Raw genomic sequence first — 6,447 nt, 5'->3', positions numbered from 1 at the left:
CCTCCCCCAGACAGAGCAGGACTCAGGTTCCACCCACCTGTGGGTGTGGGCAGGATCAAGGCAGGGAAGCAGGCACTCTGGCTGGAGCCTGGGTCTGCAGGGGGCTGCCAGGGCCCAGGAGCTGGCCAAGGTGCTGTGACCCAGAGCTGGAAGGCAGGGTTGGCGAGGCGCGGCTGAGCGGGAGCACTGGGAGGCGAGGCAGGGATTGGCGGCCATTGCTGGGCCCCAGCTGAGGCCTGCAGGGTGGTCCCGTCTCACCAGCACCAGCCACTGCCCGCCACCTGCTCGCTCTCCTTGATGTTCCACCAGACACCAGCCTTGGCCTCCTCTGACCGCCTCCGCTGCCTGCGCCTGGCTGTCCCTTCCGGGTCCCCAGGGCAGGCCAGGCTCCCCACCCGCTTCACCACCTCTCAACTTTGCCTGGTGGGGTTTTGGGTCACTGGCACCAGATCAGGGGCCCCAGGAGAAGAGACTCCCTGCCTCGTTCTTGCACCTGAGAGGTACTCCGACCCGCAGGGCCTGTGAGTGCAGGGCCTGAGGGGGCGCAGGGCTCGGGCTCACTCCGAGGGCGTGGAGTGCGCGTGCGGCCATCTCAGGGTCTGCTCGGTCCTTGCCCCTCCGTGTGTTAGCTGTACAAATCTGGGTGGGGGCTGCTGGAGTCAGGACCCAGTTCCCAAGCCCCATGGGGGATAAACCGAGCACGGGTGGGAGGCCATATGGCCAAAGCCAACATCCCAGTGATAAGCCGGGCCGCTCTGCCCTTGGGACCACCCCAGCCAGGACCGGTGGGGGCGGATGGATGATGACTGACAGGGAGGGGCGCCTGTGAGCTGCTGCTCCACCGTGACGTCTTTATGCCCCACGATGCCCTCGACCCTCTCACAGCCCACTGAGCAGGGGCCACGCTGGGCCTGCTTCACAGAGGAGGAAACTGGGGTCCCCAGAGGCTGCAGGGGTCACATGTGAGTCCTCCTGGCTGGGGCTACCCCGGGGGTGGGGAGAAAAAGAAATGAGTTACAAAGGCAGGTGTGGGGGGCATAGGGAGGAGGTGGGCTTGCTTCCTCCTTTTGGGGTGCTGGCCAGCTGGGGATCCCAGGCCTCTGAGCTCAGGCCTGACCCCTACTTGTCCTTCTGTGGTTGGGAGTGTTCAAAGGAAGGGTGGTGGGAGCCACAACTCCCCTGGTGTCCCAGAGAGGCCCCACCAGGTCTGTCTGCCCAGCGTCAGGTGGGCAGGGAGGTCTGTCTGATCAGGTGGGTGGAGAATACCTGGGGTTCAGCAGAGCTCCCCAGACTCCTGGGATCAAAAGAATCTCCACAAAGGTGTGGGGAGCACAAGCACCTCCTGATCCTTTTTGGGGGCTGGAAAAGGCACAAAGCTCAGAACAATGAAAGAAAAACCTTTTACTATTCATGAACATTAAACACTAGAGATCATAACCAGCTTGCAGCTGAAGCTAGGCGAGATGTGATAGCTGGGGATAAACATGTGCAACGTTGTAACAGATGGAGAATTTCTGTCCTTTGTATACAAAGATTTCCTGCAAATCAATAAGAAAAAAAATCCCGGAGCACTGGGCAAAGGAATGAACAAGTCATTCACACAGAAGTACTAGAAGCTGGGTGTGGTGGCACATACCTGTCACTGCAGCTACCTGGGAGGCTGAGGCAAGAGGATCACAAGTTCCAGTTCAGCCTGGGCAACTTAGTGAGACCCTGTCTCAAAATAAAAAGTAAAGAAGGACTCAGTTGGTAGAGTGCTTGCCTCACATGTGCAAGGCCCTGGGTTCAAACCCCAGCACCCAAAAAGAAGAAGGGTTGGGAATAGCTCAGTGGCAGAGCACCTCTGGGCTGAATCTCCAGTGTTGCAAAAAATAATAGAAATGGCCACGGGATAAACAGAGACAAAAAATGTAAAGTCACTCCTGGTGAAAGGAACACAAAGGGGTGTGCAATGGGAAGGCACTTCTGGTCTTCAGTTGTCAAGATCATCAAAGCCTGGTGGTGTGGCGGATCACCGCGGAGTGCTAATCGAGATAAAAAGACGACATCTTGCCCGTGCAGTGGCCACGTCTGTCAGAAAGTTCCAGGGCAGCCTGGCCACTTGGCAAGACCCTGTCTCAGCATAAAACGAAAGAGCTCCTTAGCTGGACAAGACCAAGCTCGATCCCAGCCCTGCAGGAAAACACAGAGACAGGGCAGAAAGGGCGGGGCGGAAGGTCCTGAGAGAGGACCCTGCAGAGACACCTCCCAGCAGGAGCAGAGCCGGCCTGGAGAGGCAGGGCGCTGCAGCACTCCTGGGAGTGACGCCGTGGGACCCAGGACGCCATTCGGGGAACAGATTTTGTAAAGGAAAAAAGCAGATATCGAAACAGTGCAGGAGGAAGTGCCCAGGGCGCGGTGGCCACGGGGACGACTTTCAGTTCTTCCTTCATATTTTTATTTAAGAAGCGGGATTAGCTGAGACCTCTGTCAGCCTGGGTCTTCTCCTAAACCAGCATTTAGGGCGGTGGGCTCTTTCTCTTTTTCTTTTTTTTTTGGTGGCACTGGGGACTGAACCCAGGGGCATTTAACCACGGAGCCACATCCCAGCCCCTTTTTTAAAATATTTTTTTCTATTTCATTTATTTCTATGCGGTGCTGAGGATGGAACCCGGGGCCTCACATGGGAGAGGCCAGCGCTCCACCTGAGCCGCCCAGCCCTGGCCGGGCCCTTTGACGTCTGGAGACAGGGTTTCCAGGTTGCTGAGGCCGGCCTGGAGCCGACAGAGCGTCCACTCTGCGGCTGCCACTCCTTTCCTTTCCTCTCTTTCTTGTTAGCCTTGTTCGTGTTTTTTTGATCACTACATAGTGAGCGAGCAGATTTGCAGGGCACAGTGTGGCAATTTGACACCAGCACATGGTGCACCACGGTCAGACCAGGGCACAGCATTTCCATTTCTAAACTACGTTTTTAACTTTCTTATGTGCACAGGAAGAAGCCAGCCCAGCACAAGTGCCTTGGCCCTGGAGGAGGGTGGCCCTGGAGGAGGGTGACCCGGGAGGAGGGTGACCCAGGGAGGAGGGTGACCCGGGAGGAGGGTGACCCAGGGAGGAGGGTGACCCGGGAGGAGGGTGACCCAGGGAGGAGGGTGACCCTGGAGGAGGGTGACCCAGGGAGGAGGGTGACCCGGGAGGAGGGTGGCCCTGGAGGAGGGTGACCCAGGGAGGAGGGTGACCCAGGGAGGAGGGTGGCCCAGGGAGGAGGGTGACCCAGGGAGGAGGGTGGCCCTGGAGGAGGGTGACCCAGGGAGGAGGGTGACCCAGGGAGGAGGGTGACCCGGGAGGAGGGTGACCCAGGGAGGAGGGTGACCCGGGAGGAGGGTGACCCAGGGAGGAGGGTGGCCCTGGAGGAGGGTGGCCCAGGGAGGAGGGTGGCCCAGGGAGGAGGGTGACCCAGGGAGGAGGGTGGCCCTGGAGGTGGGTGGCCCTGGAGGAGGGTGACCCAAGGAGGAGGGTGGCCCAGGGAGGAGGGTGGCCCAGGGAGGAGGGTGGCCTTGGAGGTGGGTGGCCCTGGAGGAGGGTGACCCAGGGAGGAGGGTGGCTTGGGAGGAGGGTGGTCCGGGAGGAGGGTGGTCCAGGAGGAGGGTGGCCCAGGGAGGAGGGTGACCCGGGAGGAGGGTGACCTGGGAGGAGGGTGACCCAGGGAGGAGGGTGGCCTGGGAGGAGGGTGGTCCAGGAGGAGGGTGGCCCAGGCCACTGAGGCATGGTCCCCTGAAGCTGGGTCCCTGGGCGCCTGGCAGGTGCTGGGGGGAGCAAGGAGGGGTGGCCCCTTCCCAAAAGACAGGGCTGGCCGGCCCCAAGTGGTGCCTAAAGGAACTGGGCACAGGGCCCCAGGGAGACCCTGGGCCTCTGGGTCCCTGTCTTCCTGCTCACCTGAAGGCTGGTGAAGAGGCTTGGCCTCAGCCCCCAGGGGTCCCTGCTCCTGGTGTCTCAGACCTGCCCTCTTACCCTCCGGCTTCTGGTGAGTGTGGCCCCTTCCCAACCCCTGACAGTCCCACAGCAGACAGGTCACTGGGTTCCAGGCTGCCCACACCTCCATCTGCAAAATTACACAGAGAAAAGCAAGCGGCCTGTCCTCCCAGCGGCCGGAAAAGGTGGAGGCAGGAGGGTGGCAAGTTCAAGGCCAGCCTGGGCAACGTGGCAAGACCCTATCTCAAAATAAGTAAAAAGGGCTGGGGTGCAGCTCAGTGGTGGGTGGCCTGTCTGGCATGGGCAGGGCCCTGGGGTCCATGTGGCGGGTGGGAAACAGGCCAGCCACATCTAGGCCGTGAAGCAGGTAGGTCTGCGCTGTCCCTGTGGGTGGCCTGGCCAGGGCAGTGACGCCCACCCAGGGAGACAGAGCTAGAAGCAGACACCCCAGGCCAGAGGGGGTCAGGGCAGGCCTGGGGGGGGAGAGGGAGGAATCCAGGGGAGGCAGGTAGGGGCACTGGCCAGGCCCTGCTAGGAAGGCTGTCCTCTTGAGCTGCTCTCCCGTGGCCCCTCCTAGCCTTGCTGCCCACCCCCCTCAGGGCTTGGGCCTGGCACGGCCCTCTCCCGCTGGCTTGTTGCCCGCCTGCACCAGCCACATGCAGGGCTAGCTCGCTGCCCGGTCTGGCTGCCCTGGGTTCGTTTCCAGCCTGGGGTGAAGAGGCAGGGATGAGGCTCCCCACTTCATAGGCGGGGAAACGGAGGCCCAGAGGAGGAGGCTGAGGTCACACGGAGGGGCCCCAGGAGCCCAGCAAAGGTATTTCCTGGACCCAGAGCTCCGCGGGTTGCCCAGGCAGCTGGTGGGCCACCAAAGGGCCAGCCTGTGTGGCAGTGGCAGCTGGGGCTCCCCACCCCCACGCCGCCATGCCTGGGAGGGAAGGGGGTGACAGCTGGCGGCTGGCTGGGGGCCAGATGGGAGCCTCTGCTGGGAGGGGCCTGGCTCCGCCTCTCCCCTCCCCCAGGGTCTCTCTCTTTCTGTCTCTCAGCCTCTCTTCTTCTCTCCCTCCCTCTCCCGGTCCTATGGTGAGGGAGCCATGGGCAGTGCTGGCCCTGCCTCAGGACCCCACTGTGCCTCTGCCCCCCGGGGAGGCAGATGGGAGGTGCTCTCAGGAGCCCCCTTGTGAGCCTGCTTCCCATCTGCACGAGGTTTGGGGGTACGGCCTCTGGGCGGTTGGGCCAGGACCTGGTGTGGAGCTCCAGGGGAAGAAGTCTTTACTTCCCGGGGCTCCTGGCCATTGCAGCAGGAGCAATGGTGAAGCTGTCACAGACCAGGACCAAGTGGCCAGAGAGGGGCACGGAGGCCAGGAATGATCCTGGTTGGAGGCATAGCCAGTGCAAAGGCCCTGGGGCTGGGGCCACCTCTGCACGTTGTTGGTCCCCACCTGCAGGTCTCAGTGAGGTTGCCTATGCCCATGTCCCCTTGAGGCCCAATTGCCCAGGCCTGGAGAAGGTGGGTGACAGTGGCTGTGTGGGACCTGGGGAGGGCACTGAGCCTCCATCCTCCCCCTTCAACCCCCAAACCTCTCTGACAATGGAAATCCTTCCTAGAAACATCCTGGGGGCTGCAGCTTAATCACCTTCTGATTTGCATTTTTGCATATTAATGACAGGAGAGCTGCTAATTTTGCTGCCTTATTTGAAAGGCGCAGAAACTCAGAAGCTAAAGAGGATGGGGGAGGGTGAGCAGTGGGGGCACCTTCCTCACCTGGCCTGGGGACCAGCCTTGGGGTACAGAGCCTCTGCCCCTGGAGCCACCCTACCTTGGCAGTCACAGTGACCCAGGGGTCATGAGGACCCTGCCTCCCGGCTCACAGGGGCCGTGGTGTCTCTGCCACCCTTGAGCTGGGAGCCTCACCTGGCATCACCAGGGCAGGGATTCTGGGCTGGATCCTGGGAATCCCGTATCTGTGAAGTTGGGAATCCGACATCTTTCTGGGTTAAGACTTTGGATTCTATCCCCTACATATCCTCAGTCATCCTCCTCACCTCCTGCCTCGGAGGAGACAAAACCTGGGCCCTCAGCAGCCCAGGTCCAGACCAGCTGGGCTTCAAGGGGTCTTTCAGGGCCTGCCTACAAGGGCCACCCCTGGACCTCAGTGCAGCGAGCAGGCCTGGCCGTGCCCTGGGGGCTCCAGTCCCCCCCCCCCCGGGGGCTGCCCAGACCTGCAGGGCTGCGTGTTGCTCACTGTCTGCTCCCATCCTGCTTGGTCGGGGTCACTCTGTGTTCCCCTCCTGATGCTGTGGAAAATGAGGCGCAGGGCTCCAAGGTCGGGTGCTGAGGGTCACACAGGGCCCTCTCCTAATGTGCCAGGGGAGGGATGGGGCAGGCTGGGGGCTCCCTGACACTGGGGCTCAGGCCGCAGGGGTGCACTGCAGCACATGCTGCCACCTGCCTGCGCCTGGGGGTGAGTCCCACGGCCTTCCTGGGGCGTGGGGGTCCCG

Source organism: Callospermophilus lateralis, chromosome 1 (genome assembly GCF_048772815.1).
Source record: "Callospermophilus lateralis isolate mCalLat2 chromosome 1, mCalLat2.hap1, whole genome shotgun sequence".
NCBI lineage: Eukaryota > Metazoa > Chordata > Mammalia > Rodentia > Sciuridae > Callospermophilus > Callospermophilus lateralis.
The sequence above is the reverse complement of the archived record's forward strand: the minus strand, read 5'-3'. Positions refer to the sequence as shown.